This window comes from Patella vulgata, chromosome 3 (assembly GCF_932274485.2).
Source record: "Patella vulgata chromosome 3, xgPatVulg1.2, whole genome shotgun sequence".
Taxonomy (NCBI): domain Eukaryota; kingdom Metazoa; phylum Mollusca; class Gastropoda; family Patellidae; genus Patella; species Patella vulgata.
Window position 1 is genome coordinate 14,709,559 of NC_065881.2, and position 16,262 is coordinate 14,725,820.

Genomic DNA, 16,262 nt, shown 5'->3' on the forward strand with positions numbered 1-16,262 from the left:
GGAAAAGGATCAGAGAACAGGCTAAAGGCTATGTGAGACTCCTCTCCCTAACAATTATTTCATTATTGGCAAAAAAATAAGAGTTTTTACATCACAAACTAAGTGACTTTAGAAGGCTGTCCTGTCAAATAATGTCATGAAAATGTTGTTTATTTGTGCTAATGAGATCTGCGTTCTGAATACCACTTTTAATTTTCTTACAAATTCAAACACTATTAACTCACCTCACTTACACAAGCATATTTACAAATAGGAGTAACAGAGGACAACTGCTCTGACTTCTGTCTCTTTATTTTAGGTAAATTATCTTCCTGAAGCTAAATTAAAAATTTTAATAATAATTCAATGAAGGCAAAGTCAATAGGTTATCACATAGTGAGTAAAAACAATGAGTTAACATGACATTGGTTATTCAGAAAACAAGTTAAAACGCTCAACATGTAATGGTAGGCGAATAAGTCGATAACAGATGCAAAACATGCAACATTTCGGAAAGTTATCCATTCATCAGCAAACAAAAATTATTATTAAACTAGATACAACTAACAGCAGAATCTAAATGTGACAGCCAAAACATTACTGGTACCACCAGTTTCAAGGGAGAACCCTCAAGTCAAATCATTCAGAACAGTAATATAAACAAAACAAATAGTAATACATTAGGTACTGGATAGTAAATGTGTTGAAATGTATTTAAAAGGTCAAATAATAAAATAAACATGAGAAAAACAACCTAGAAACTGGATTTTGCAAGTAATGTAGCTAACAGTTTTAAAGCTATGATTTGTATCATGAATTATGAAAAGAGGACAGGCATAGAAAAGGTCTACAATATAATAAAACGAATTTGTGTTAATTTCATGCGGTTTAAGGGTTCCTAATCGGTCAATGATCTTTATTTCACATTGTTTTCTGTTTGCCGTACTGCCACTATATTATTAGTGCTATGGCTGAGCTTGGCTAAAGTGCATAGCTACAGGTTTTTATACGACCAAATTATGGTCCGAAAATATGGACGGACTAGTGCAAGGACAATATACGAAACAAAATAACATATGGGCACATAAAAATCATATTTCAAGATTATGCTTAATTTCTAACCTTTGATTAGTTTGCGCAATGCTTACTTACCTCATGAAATTCTTGTATATGTTTTCTCAAATTATTTAAAGGCACTTTTTCACCGCAATCCATGCACTCCTGTGTTATCATATCTGACTGTAAGTAAAAGATAGTTTCAGTTTTTATCCCAGAATATTATACATGGAGAAATCAAGACGGTATTATAGAGCTATATCTGAATCTCACAAATCTGATCAGAATAGGTTTATATTCTTTAAACTGTAAAACCCCAATGTAATAGAATTCTTGAATTATGAAACTCTACAAATTAAATGCTAATAATTTGACATTCACTACTCTATCCTATATTCAACCAAAAGTTTGTGTTTAATATAATGTAATAGACGATGCAGGTAGACTGCACAACACTAGATATATACAAGACATAACACACACAGTATATAATACAAGACACAATATACACAGTACATAAAAAGGCAAATACTCCCAGAGAAGACAAACAAACTCTACCAGTAGCAATCAAAATCACTTGACGAAAGGGCTGTGGTCCACGGGGTCTCCGTAAGCGCAAACTCAGCAACAAGTCACTAAACGTCAAATACTATTCGCTCCATAGGAGAGTAACATATAATTTTACAAAATATAAAATTATGATAACGAATCAAATATTAGCTGTCCAAAGTTAGAATTAAAGACTTTAAATTTATCCAATTTGTGATTGTTTATTAGTTTTTCAATTTGTCTGTGAAGTCTGCTGTGAAGAGCACCTTTATTTAAACATTTCTTATACAAAGAAACTAATTTATTTATAAAATTTGAAGACGGCTACATATGTTTATAAATCTAAATGTCTGAGAGTAAAAAACATTATATAAGGTATTTTCATTATTACTATTACTTTCAGTTGAGGGATATTTAATTACATCAAAAGGGAAATAATCTGTTTTGTCATATACAGTAGTATTAAAAGTACAGTCATCAATAGTGATATCAATATCAAGGAATGCAGCATGTAGATCTCCAGTGTTTTCTTTATTGAGTACAAGTTCAGGTGGATAGATTTGGTCTCTGTAGCGCTTAAAATTTCCCTTATCATTAATGGCAGTTACATCGTCAATATATCGAAATGTGTTATTAAGATTGCGTGCAGTTAGTTAGTTTTACTCCTATCTTGAAAATCGAATTTGTATTTATGCAGGTTTCCATTTGCCATAAATGGCGCAGGATCAGTGTCCATAGGAAGGCCAATGATCTGTTGAATGATTTTATCACCTACTGCAAAAATGGTATTATCAATCAAATAGTGGATAAGGTAGCTTGCCAGGAATAATTTCGGAAAACGTTGATAGGCTTCTTCCATATGCTGGATGTATAAACAACTACAGTAAGTTTTGTTAACTCTGGTCTCTATTTGGTTTACAACAAATTGTGGGCAGATGGACAGGGGCGATGGCGTGGGCGTATAAAAAACTCGACTGTACATACCTGCATGCCTTTTGGAGTCCCACTAATAGTAATATCCAGATCTCTCTGTAAGGGTTTGATATATATGATGGCTTGTCCAATGTATGACTGTGCCAGAAAAGCACTTGTGTACCCTGATGGAGGGGGGTCAATAAACTCCATTATGGTTCTTCCTATGGCACGATTTAGATCATACCCTCCTCCATCTATCAATTTTGGATAATGTGAATATATTTCATTTGAAAAATACTTTGCATCATCATTCTTAAAAAGAGTTATTCTTTTTTCTCCCAGTCCAGCATCCTGTGTGACTTTTCTTGCGAACCGATCAGGGACAGTGTTCTAAAAATATATTAAAAATACATACTGGTACATAAATTCAAATAATAGCTAGAAATTTGTTGAAAATCTTAAATAATATAAATCATCTGAAATATAAGCTTACTATAATAAATATTATTCAAATGTTCAAATCTCATGATTTAGTTTCCTGGTCGTACTACCTAAGGTAAAAGGTAGTAACTTGCTCTTATACAATCCAATATCCAAACTTCACATTGAAATAATTTGATTTGACCGCATAATTCTGCGTTGTAGCATCTATGTCGAACCTTTCTAACTTCAGGTTGTAATAATGTCAAAAGGTAGTAACTTAGTGATTTCCTAATGTCATTTTTGACAGTTAATGCTCCTGCCATTGCAACTTAACTACAATGATCACAACCCACTATTACCCTGTATTAAATGTGATGTTTGTGGTAAAATGTTTGGTCAAAATCAACTGTGACATATGTATTACTATATGGCTACAAGCTATCACCTACTACCACATCTACCTAAACTATGTACCACTATCAATTGAATGTCACATCTGTATGTATATAATGTGTATACTGTTTTGTTTATTGTTAGTTTGTCGATGTTCTCATAACATACTATATATTCGATGTACAATGGGCCTATGGCCTTGTAGTATCTGAATAAAGTTATTATTATTATTATTCAATCGTGTCTGCATAGTTTTAATACAACCACCAAAGAACATGTCGTCTCTGTCTATCTTTCATTTGTCTGTAGTCCACAATGTATTGTGAACACATACAGAATTCATCCAATGTTTATTTTCAGAGTTCTTGCCCTTGCTGTATGAAAAATTCCTTGTGGACTGGGCGATGATGAGCCCTATTAAAATTCAGCTTATTCCAATATGTTCATTTATCATATAAATACTTTACCTGTGTGCAACTTGACACACAAAAAAAACGATGAGTCCATGTGTTCTGTCTACCAGTACCAGCAACTCTTTTATTACTTGTCCTCGAAATACTAGAATAGGGACAAAACAAACGGCGCATTTCGCTGACATTTGGTGTTGACGGTCCAGGTAATATAGTAGTAGGAGTCTGTGTAGTTCGAGATTTTTCTTCCAGTTCTCTGGCTGCCTGCCTAAGAAGCTCAGCAGTTTTCTTCAGATCATTATCTGACATTTTTATTCTGAAAAATATAAAAAAGAATTTTAGTTGGACAACAACACAACAGACACCCAAAACAAGAACATTTTCTCAAAATTAGACATTATCAAAAACAGAATAACCCTGTAAGTATTTTTGAAATATAACTGGACTTACACCTTAAGTGCACAGGCAAACTAAAGGCAGTAACTCTTAACGATTTTTATCGAATCACAACCAAATTCAAACATGACCTTCATTGCATGGAAACAAAGATACGTACGGTACTAAGAATCGTTAAGTTCGAATAAACAGTGTTGTCTAGAAAGGGGTATATATTCTTCCGGAATTCGTGGATGTTCATCCAGGAATAAAATAGGCCTGTCAGGGAAAAAATAGTTTTAAGGAAAACAAGCGGTCGCCATGCGATATACGCCCACCAGCAGCTTTGCTCAAGTAAGGTAGTAACTTCAATGATTTTTATCGCATCGCAACCAATTCGCACTTGATCTGCACTGTATAGCGATAAAGACACATAACAAGTTTCATTAAGATCGGACCATGACACATGCCAAGTTTCGTTTCCATCAAATGAAAATTGTAGACTCTTATCGCGTTCACAGTCTAAATTGGCGAAGTTTGTCGAAAAAATGGGCATAACTCTGAACGTAATTTTCGAATTGCACCAAATTCGAACTCATCCGAGATCTTTGGATATGCCAAGTTTCATTTCTATCGGATGAACATTGTAGACTATCGCGTTCACAAAGTCTAAATTGACGAATTTTGTCGAAAAAGGGGCATAACTCTGCAAGTAATTTTTATGTGGGCGCATAAAAACCAGTTTGGTTGAGTATTTCAGCAATATTTTTCTTTACTATTTGCGAAAAAAAAGAGGCCGCAGGGGAACCGGAAAAAAACCCCAACTTAATCCCTAGCTACCGACTCACAAAGTCTAAATTGACGAACTTTGCCCAAAAAGAGGCTTAACTCTGCACGTAATTTGTATGTGGGTGTATAAAAATCAGTTTGCTTGAGTATTTCAGGAATATTTTTCCTTACTATTTGCGAAAAAAAAGAACGGGCAGGGGAAACAGAAAAAAAAACAACTTAATCCCTAGTACCCTACCTACCGACTCTATTTTTTTTTGGAGAGGAAAAAGGAAACACAGGTATTTTTTTGGCCTAAGTTTGATTAATATGTTTGGATAAAAAAAAAATATGGCATCTAGTTTAGATAATAAATGAATGAAATGGAGTTTTTAACATCTCATTTTTATGCACTGATTGGAGTCTCTATACAGAGCACACAAGAAAGAGCAGACGAGCAGTAACTCTTGCAAATGTTAGGCCTATCAAACCCAACTTCATTTTACGAAGACAAAGATACCCTACAGGCTACATACAAAGTTTCATTAAATCTGGATAAAAACTCTCGCCAGTATAGACTAGACCACAATGCATATAAAAACAAAATCTAAGAAAATATTTTAATTCAAATATTAGTCAAAGTAGATGTGTGGATCTACGGTATTATTAATATTATAGCCTAAAACTACTACTATTTATGTGTCTGTTTCAAAGTCACAGTGTCACCCCAATTCCGCGAATTCGTGCAAATATCTTCAAATATAAATTTTGACAACAAAAACTAATTTCACCTGTATTATTGATATGTCTGTTGATATATGATTTTACAAATTAAAACTGTCTAAATTTACTAATTAAAAAATATTACTCTAGCCTATAAACCAATCTGATTCACAGAGAGAATTACTTACGAATTTGCCTATAAACTAGTTTCATTTGCTGTTTGAAGAACGGAAATAATGGGAGTAGTTCCCCTTGAAAAACTCCACCCAAGAAGAGATATTTTTATTGAGACGGGAGACATCATTGTAGGACCAAACTCGGCGTTTTCCGGATTAATGATCAACGTCATCAACCCAAATATGGTCATAGTTCGCTAACGCATGGCTTGTTAATGCAAGGCTTGATAATGCAAGTGTCGTTAATACAACTGTTGAAACTGCAAATGTTGAAACTACAAATGTAGAAATTACATATCTTGAAAATACAAATGTTAAAATTACATATCTTGAAACTGTAAAGTTAAGCTGTGTTATTTCAAAATTTGTGCTTTGTAGGTTAGACAGGTATTTTCACACATGAAAAAATGTATTTTTGTTGTATGACAAATCAACAAATGCATTTTCACAAATCGACAAATGTATTTTGCATTTTGACAAATTAACAAATGTACTTTGACAAATCGACAAATGTATTTTGTATTTTGACAAATTAACAAATGTACTTTGACAAATCGACAAATGTATTTTCACAAATTGAGAGTTTTGGCGAGGATCCCCCTCCATAGGAAAATCCCGATGAACTTTCTCGGCCAATGCAGGTATCAAACACCTGACCCCAGGACAGCGAGCCAGCGTCTTACCCACTTAGCCACTGTGACTCCCCTAGCTATGACAGACATACGTTTCAAATATCATTTATGAATGAATCATGTCCGTCTCATTGACAATTAAAATAGATTATTGATAAAACACGAATACGATGAGTCATTCAAATTATTATGCTAATAAGCTTTTGGGGAGAGGTGTTTAAATTTGTAATACGATGAGTCATTCAAATTATTATGCTAATAAGCTTTTGGGGAGAGGTGTTTAAATTTGTAACTATAAACGAGTCAGTAGATAAAATTTTATTGTTCACGCGTGATGTTTTTTTTTTCTCACTTTTCATTTCTATTGATGTTTTCACACTCAGTTTAACAGACAAATTCACTGTGGTGTATTATTATCGATACAGATCTAATGTTATAGAGTGTAGGTTAAGTTATCAAACTGTGTGTACTGTGTGATTTAACAGCTAGACCTAGTATAGTGGATTTAGCACACGATAATAATATAGTAAGTTCACAAATTAAGTTTAATAGTATTTAATAGGTCTAGAATCATACTAAACTTAGTCTTGTCTCACTACAGACACTAAGCTAGTTGTCTGACATTTTAATTCTTAATACGACGATTTTAGTCAAAAACTGTAAGTATATTTCGAGAATTTCGAGAATTTTAAGAATATTTATTCTGGTTCCATTTAATTAAAATGAAATGGTTTAATTAAACTTTTTGTATATAGGTCAGATGTGAAATGTAGTAGAACCGCATTTAAAAAAATATTCTAATTTTTGCGCAAGTAACTATTCTCAAAGTAGAGTAGATAGTTTTCTGTGTACAGAATGGTCTAGAATTATTGATGTCAATAGTCACATTTATTTGCAACACCCTCCGCCCTGAACCACTGACGGGACTGGGGAACTTGATCGGCGAACGCTGGAATTCAACTCGCGACTTCCCAGTGAATAAGGGCTAAATCTATTTGTTAAGGCCAGTTCATTTTTTTTCATGGTCACTGTGATGTAAAAAAGTTTAGGGCATGTGATTGTTGGTGAGATTTAAGATTAGGATTAGGGTAAGCATTGGGGCTAGGTCTAGGGTTAGGATTGGGATTGGCCTTATCATTCAGCTAATAAGCGTGAATAAGCCGACGCCTTACTCACAGAGCCAGCCCGGGACTAATTTATGTTGACGTGTTTTAGTAATAAACTTTATGTCGACCATTTTGTGAAACATGCCGTGGTTTCTGTGTACATACATGATTTAACTGTGATTTATCACCAGCAGATGAGTTGAACGTTACAACAGGCCACCAGGTTCAAATAATTATATCTCTTAAAGGTGCAAGCTTTTAAAGGTACATTATGTAAGATTTAGATAAAGAGTTGAAATGAAATGGGGTTTAACGTTCTACTGTTCTGCTCCGACTGGGCTAATGAAGACGGACATACGCCAAGGAGCGGCGCTACAGCCTGCCCTTATATCGAATTCCAACTGCCAAGGGGTCTTTTACGTGCACAACAATGTGTTCACGGGACCTTGTTTTTTAGCCCCATCCGAACGAGTAGACAGCTGTCCTTGTCAGACCCCCCTTCCTGCGCCACTGTCAAGGGGAAACCACGCAGGAAAATCGGGATGTACTTCCTCGGCCAACACCTTAAGCGAACCCGCGACCATCAGACTAGCGAGCCAGCGTCTTACTCACTTGACCACCGTGACTCCTATTTAGATAAGCAACTGACAGCTCTGTGTAGGATAAAGCACGAGACTGAGGTTATGCTGGGGAAAGAAAGACTGAAGAAAATAACCCGAGAAAGAGAAAAACCGAGGCCGGCAGGCCGAGGTTTTTCTGTCGAGGGTTTTGTTCTGAAGTCTTTCTTCCCCAGCATAACCGAAGTCGAGGACTTTATCTTGCTTATAAACCGTCTATGTTTACATGTACGCAAGATGAGAATATCCCAGAATTCCCGTAAGAAAAAACCTTATATCATGTTTTCTTATGGAAAAAAAACCTACCCTGGAAGAATAACCTGTTACAGGTTTAAAGAAAAACTTTCAGAAGAATAACCCCTAATTTCCCTGTATATATCCAAAGCCGCCCCGACCGCAAGTTATTCCGGGCATAGAATATACCCCAAAGATCAAAGAGATTTACCGTTACAAGGTTATTAATGCTCTAAGAAAATTAAATAATTAAAAATGAATATATGTATATTGAACATTTCATATTCAAAGTACATTATTCTGGGCGAAGTTATGTCTTTTGGAAGATGTATCATAGCAATGGTAAAGGACAAACGAGGCTATGTCTCGATTATCCATTTTATCATTACATCATTAAATCTCGCGGATGTTCAAATCCATCTAATTCTCGGCCATCCGATAGTCTAGAAAGTTGATTATAGGCTTGTCACGTAAACCCCAAATTTGAAGCCAGAAAAAAAAACTTAAAACAGGCTAGATAGTTCAAATAAATCCCTTAAAGGCAGATCAATATGTTCAAATATATCTCTTACAGACAGACTAGATATATCTTGTTGCGAACTAACTCTAAATATAACCTTTATTATGGTTGTTAACTCTGTATTTAACCTTTATTCTGGCATGATGGGGCGTTAAGCTCTGTATATGACATTTATTCTGGTATGTTGGATCTTTAAACTCTATATTGAACCTTTATTCTGTCATGTTGGGACTGTAAACTCTATATTTAACCTTTATTCTGATATGTTGGTGTTTCAAACTCTATATTTAACCTTTATTTTGACGTGTTGGTGTTGTAAATTCTATATTTAACCTTTATTTTGACGTGTTGGGGCTGTAAATTCTATATTTAACCTCTATTCTGGTAGTTTGTTGGGGCCTTAAAGCCACTTCTACCCTTTTTTGAATAAATAAAAACATGCCACGTACCCCGCCTCCCCTTACCCCTTTGTACACGGTGGCGTGCACGTTTTCCCGTTTTCACTAACACATCTTTGAAAGTTTGCGTGACCCATTAAATTAATAATTTCCTGGTAACACCTCAACCCACTATTCTATGACGCATTACACATAGGCCTACCTTGATGTCTAATATTAAAGTAAAACCACCAACACACATTTCTATGACGTACTGCACATACCTTGATCTTATCTAATCTTAAAGTAACTAAAGTTTTATGATGAGTTTACACGACGCGTTATTTCAATTAAAGAACGAAGGATCTAGCAAGTTTAGTGTCTAGTCATTCGGATGAGACGAAACACCGAAGTCCTACCATGTTGGGGGGACTGGATGACCGAATGGTTAGCACGTGGGCGCTTTATCATAAGGTCTGTCATTGAGTCAACTGTGCGTGATAAGGAGTAGGGTCGCCTGTCCAACCTCGTGTTTTTTCGTCGGGTCCTCCGGTTTCCTCCCACTGCTAAAGACCCCTACGCGCAAGCGAATTGTTGAAATAAAATTGAACCATGTGTTAGTCTCGAAATGACCTAGTTTGTGTCGAGTGGACGTTAAACCCCATCTCTAGTTTGTGTCGAGTGGACGTTAAACTATCTCTCTCTCTCCCTCTCTCTCTCTCTCTCTCTCAAATGGAATGGGGTTTAAAGTCCTATTTTACTGCACCAACATGGAAATTGAAGATGGACATACACCACGCAGTGTATTGTGAGGAAAATTTGGGGACGACCTACTCTTATTTCGAATTGTAACTGCCAAGGGCTCTTTTACGTGAACATCCCATCCAATATTCTCTTGTGCGGTTGCCAGTTTAACTGAAATACAAAATTAAAAGTAGTAAACAAAACAGCTTCCGTTTAATCTGGGAATCCGCGGTTGTCCAGTGAGGATGGCGATGGCTCACTAATCGAGGCGTTCTGGAGACGGTTCTTTATTTTGACAGCGTCTAGTCGTTTGGGTGGGATAAAAAAAAAACATACACTCCGTGTACACGTAAAAGTACCCTTGACTATTAGAATTTCAAGAAGAGTACTTTAATATATCGAAACAAAACAATTCTCGTATGGCAAGCATTCCTCTCATCACTAATCAAAACAACACACCAGGTAACATAACCTAGCGCCTTATTTTCAAAAGGGCTATCTCCTATATGTAACATGGAGCGTGAGAACGTTATCAAAAGGGTTAAATCATTTAAAGGGTGTAGCATGGTGCGTGGGAAAGTTATCAAACGGGTTAGCCCCTATTAAGGACTCAGCCCAGTGCACGAGAAAATTATCATAAGGGTTAGCTACTTTAAAAGAGACAGCATAGTGTTCGAGAAATTTATCACAAGGGTTAGCTCCTGTAAAGAAGATAGTATGTTGCACGAGAAAGTTATCGTAAGCATTAGCTACTTTAAAGGAGATAGCATGATGCATGGGGAAGTCATCAAAGGGTTAGCTCTTATAAAGGAGACAGCATGTTGCACGAGAAAGTCATCAAAGGGTTAGCTCCTATAAAGGAGATAGCATGTTGCACGAGAAAATTATCATAAGCTCGTTTAAAGACGCGTTATGTAAGAGCTATACCTTCCTATTGCAGATCTTTATTTTGACTTTAAGTGTTATATGAGCTATTATTTAGACATGTATATACATTTTAAACCTATAATCAACTATCTAGACCATCGGATGGCAGAAATTACAATGGATTAGAATACCCGCAAGATTTATAATTCTTCCGAAAAAATGGATAATCGAGACTTAGTTTCGAATGTCAAGTACCGTTACTACGATAATGCACAATCTAACCTATATCTTGTCAACCTTAAAGTTACAATTTCACATTTTTAAGTTATATTTTTAAAATGTATCAAAATAAAGCCCTAAAATAGATGGTATCTATAAACAGCCCTACCTTGTTAAAGAATAATCCTATTAATCCTATAATTCACTATTGCCAGTTGAGAAATTGGCATAATATCATTTTCAACTTCAAATTCAAACGTTTGAAGATAGCTACTCCATGGTGGAGAATAGAAAACAAGGCAGGTAATTGGGAGGTAATTGTGTTATTATTTCCGGTGTAAATGAGTTTTTTTAAGTGTGAGAATGATACCTATGATCGTATAATAGTGAGTTAACCTATTGAACAAAAGACATAGAAATAATTATGTTTTGACTTTCTTTGAAAATATGAAATTATAACTTTAAAACGCCCATAATTTCGCTCAGAAGAAAGTAATTAGATTAAAATTTTTCAGTATATTCACTTTTCATTATCTATTTTTGAAATATAGCAAGGACGGTCAGCTCTTTATCTAAATCGTACATACGGTATCTTTAAAGTGTGGGTTTTTCAAACCGGATTTGTTTTTTTTTCTATTCATAGGTGAAGACGAATTTTATTAAACTGAAACATGTTTGTGATAACAGAAAAACGGGTTGTAAAAAGAACATAAAATAATGCATTAAAATTTATATAACATTCGCAGTGGAAGAGTGGTGTACCAGTTAGTTACAACAAATTGAAGTAGAAACACTGATCCGTAACAAACTAATGGTGATTCGTAACATACTCGAACACACAGTTTATTGTAATGTGAAATATAACGCCTAGTACGATGTGATGTGAAATATAACGCATAGTGTGATGTGATGTGATATGAAATATAACGCATAGTATGATGTTAAACATAACGCATTGTAGTTGTATAATGTGAAACATAACGCATTAAAGTTTTATAGAGTGAAATCTAACGCATGGCGTGTTGTATTGCGATATACAACTCACAGTTTGTTGTGATGTAAAACATAACTCATGAGGTCTGTATAACCAACGCTTGTGGACCGTGAAATAAGAAAACTGTAACATTGTGGATTATGACTGTACCTGGAAATATTACGCGTTATAATGAACTGTAGTTGAATGTAACTTTGTGGAATAATCCATACTCTAATGAAATGTAACGGGAAATATTACGCATTATATTGAACTGTAACGGGAAATATTACGCATTATATAGAAACGTAAGGAGCATATTACGCACTCTAATGAACTGTAACGGGAAATATTACGCACTGTAATAGAGAGGAATATTGTTGAATATATATAAAACACGTTGTAGTGGACTGTAATCGAGCGAGAAATAATTTATTAAATTTAAAGCACTTTATTTGATTTTAACGATGTGGATTCTAACGCACTTTATTTGACTGTAACGCTTTGAATTGTAATGGGAAATATTACGCACTGTACTGGATTGCTACGTAATGTACTGAACAGCAGGACATTTTCTGAAACCGAAAACAGCGCAACGAATGAAATGAAGTCCTGTATTGTGTGGATATCTTTATCAAATCTTTATTACGTCTATAAATTATGCTGTATACAACCCTAAGGCTGGACAGGATTTAAAAATCTATATATAGTTGAAATAAGTGTAGTGGTAAATGTAACCGTGAATGACAGTAATATATACGTTATCAAATGTGTAAGTGCGGTGTATGGATTTAAAAGTCATTTTAACATACACGACCCGAGTTATCCTTGAGTTTTGTTGTTTGAATACTGACCCATTTCGTCAACCATTTGAAGAAGTGCACGACGAAAAGATAAAATATTCGAGCGAAACCGGATATAATAAGATGAGTGTGTTTGGTCTTGTCATCATATTTGTCGGATTATTACACAACTCACAAGGTAAGTTAAATGGGGATTAGGTAAGATTGGATAAAGAGCTGACAGTTCTCGCTATAATAGTACAAAATAGATAATGAGAAGGAAATATGTTGAAAATTACTTCACCCAGAACCCAGTTATTGACGGTTTAAAAACTGTCTAATCTCGACTGGTTGTCATTGCTACCGTTGCTACTATAATAAACAGTCTCTATTTTTACGGTAACCCCATCAAATGCAAAACGTATTCAAGTCTGCTTAATATCGGAGTCACCTGTTGGCACCGAGAGTTGATTATGGTCAGGGGTTCGACCGTTCCTCGTGTTTCCCCTTGTCAATGTTGAACAGGTTAAACAGGCGATCCTACTCCTTGCCACGTACAGGCGGGGAGTCGAAACCACGCCACCAGCACTTGACTCAATTTCAGACCTTTTGATTTCACGCGCACGCGTTAAACTTTCGGCTGCCAACACCCCCGCCACCACTACCACAGGGACTCACAAATTTCTAATGACAAAAATCTGATAGATGTTAATATTGATAGTGAAAATTTGTGCTGTACATGGATAATATAAATGTGAGGCTAATATGAGAATTTTAATTTAACAAATTGAAATCATTAATAATCATAGATTTCTTGTCAGTCCACCCCTGGAATTCATCAAGCACGTGTCGTATGGTATAGAACCATATAACTAGCCATATAGATTGTAATGAATGTTTTATTTATGCAGGAATACAGAAAAGAAAGAACACTAAGAAAACTAGACAACTACAAAAGTGGCCCCAGTAATGGCGAATAATACCAATTTCAGTTCTGCGCCATTGAATGTGACGTCATTTCCTCCAGCTAATTCTAGCGACAGTTCTCCGAGTCTTACGTTGTCAACACTTTCCGGGATGTCGACGGGGAAGAACGAATCCAAATTTATAAACGATAAATTTCCTCTGGCAGTCATTATCGGTATAATTGTATTTTGTGGTTTGCTTGTTGCCATGGTAGTGTTATATCTAGTAAAACGCAGACGTAAGGAATCTTATCAGAACCGACCATTGACCTTGGCTTACAACTCTGGCAGAGATGACTTAATTCAAGTAGTTAAAGTTATTCATGGTCCTGTGGATACTGTAAAAGAACAAAATAATAATCCGACAAGCCAGACCGTCCGAAAAAATCCACAAGTGTCTCAAACGTTCTCGTTTAAATCACCGGAAATAAAGGTGCAGGCGCATGATGATGTCACATATTACAACACAGATCATGAAATAAGGAATGATGACGTCACATATTACAACACAGAACGCGAAATAAGGAATGATCGTCATCATCCGCGACGTTTGCATTTTTCCTTTAATTCTGCGCAAAAAGATCATACCGAGAAAAATTTTCTCAACCCAGTTGAAAATGGCGACGATACGAACAATTATTACACGACTTACAATATAGTTCCGCCAAATTTAGAAGAAGCTCAGAGACTTTCAGCCGAATTAAAATTAAAACGAGCCTCAAGACTCAAGGATAGCGAGACTCAGTCAGAGGATAAGAATAGTGTGGTAGCTGAGCGTGGAGACAGCGTGCGTAGTCAAAATTACTACAGCGAACCCATTGAACTTTGTATGGATTTTGAAAATGAAGACGAACATGTTTACGAAAGTGTGGCGTAGCATCGTTCAATAACGGTTTACGAAAGTGTGGAGTAGCATCGTTCAACAACGGTTTACGAAAGTATGGCAGAGGATCGTTCAACAAACTGTTAACGAAAGTGTGGCGTAGCAGCGTTCAACAATTTTTATTTATTAAGATAATGGTTCGACCAACTTATAAGATTGCGTTCATTCGATTTTACGTTGTCTTTCATTTAGTAAAAAAAAAGGGGTGCTCTCCCTTTAACAAAATGGCTTAGCCAAACCACAAAGTGAACATTTACATAAAGATAGAGAAAATGAAATTAAATGGGGTTTTACGCCCTATTTTCCTGCACCATGTGTAGTATGAGGTACATTTTGCTCGGAAAGCAGCCCTTTCAAATTCATTCTGTCAAGGGTTCTTTTACCCGAACGCCAATGTGTACACGGAAACGCGGTTTTTCTTCCTATCCAAAAGAATAGATATATCTTCCCACCGTGCTGCATCACTGACAAGGGGAAAACACACCGGAATACAATAGACATTAAAATAAACAGCACGCGTTGTAGTTGACATCACAATAGCCAGCACGTACTGTAGTTTAACATCCAGTACGTGTTGTAGTCTCTATGACATTACAGTATCCATTACGAGCTGTAGTAATTACGATGTGCAGCTCGTGCTGTAGTCTCGAGACATTACAATGCCCAGCACGCGCCTTTAGTCCTGAGATCTCACTTAGATGGCTAAAGAACCACCATTACAATATCCGGAACGTGGGTGTCATAGTTTAAGTCACGCCCTAGACATTTGTTCATCTAGACTGGCATCTCTTGTTTGTAATAAAAATTCTGTGATTTTTATTTGTTTTTTTATAACAATATCTAATTACCACGGCTTAATCGATGCTAACATATACTCAAATTGGTTATTTAACATTTAATTATGAAAACAACGGCAAATTATCTCCCACACATGAAGAAACCCCCCCCCCCAACTTTGGAAATGAAATGAAATGAAATGAAATGGGGTTTAACGTCCTACTGCTCTCCTACTAAACTGGGCTAATGAAGACGGGCATACGCCATACAGTGTGCTATGAGGGAAATTTTGCCCGGGCAGCGGCGCTACGGCCTACGCTTATATCGAATTCCAACTGTCAAAGGATCTTTTACGTGCACACCAATATGTTTTCCGTCCCATCCGAACGACTAGACAGCTGTCATTGTCAAGCCCTCCGGGCTGCATCACTGACAAAGGGAAACCACGCCGGAAAATCTGGATGAACTTTCTCGGCCAATACAGGGATCGAACACCCGACCTCCAGGCTAGCGAGCCAGCGTCTTACCCACTTAGCCACGTGACCCCCCCCCCCCCCCAACGTTGGGCAAGGGACCTTATTCCCTTTCACGTTCATGCTGGGAATCGAAATCACATTAGAACTTGTGATATATCACGGACAATTCTTATTTTTAATATCTTAGCGCACGCACAGGGTCTTTCTTGTGGGTAAAAACCGGAGTACCTGGAATAAACTCAAGAGGTTGAGAAGGCGCCTCTGTTCTGTCTCAAAGCCACATACGTTCACACCACGGATCGCAACCACGACGGCAGACCAGA

General features: G+C 36.3%; 2 long non-coding RNA genes across 6 annotated transcripts in view; one reads left to right on the forward strand and one right to left on the reverse strand.

Moving 5' to 3' along the window:
* LOC126816233 (uncharacterized) overlaps positions 1-6,029 on the reverse strand; it is an 11,789-nt gene extending 5,760 nt beyond the window's left edge. For both annotated transcript variants that reach the window (XR_007678264.2, XR_008787425.1), the window contains exons 1-5: positions 5,780-6,029; positions 3,783-4,041; positions 2,569-2,889; positions 1,132-1,218; positions 225-317 (exon numbers count right to left, since the gene is read on the reverse strand). This is a non-coding gene — a long non-coding RNA (uncharacterized LOC126816233). The remainder of the gene's footprint in view (positions 1-224; positions 318-1,131; positions 1,219-2,568; positions 2,890-3,782; positions 4,042-5,779) is intronic.
* The window catches only part of LOC126816237 (uncharacterized), a 27,160-nt gene extending 11,657 nt beyond the window's left edge, over positions 1-15,503 (forward strand). The window contains exons 1-3 of one of the 4 annotated variants that reach the window (XR_007678269.1): positions 6,795-6,925; positions 11,727-13,037; positions 13,750-15,503. This is a non-coding gene — a long non-coding RNA (uncharacterized LOC126816237). The other 3 variants (XR_007678268.2, XR_007678271.1, XR_007678270.1) reach the window with 3 other exon arrangements.
* Positions 15,504-16,262: the final 759 nt, after the last annotated feature.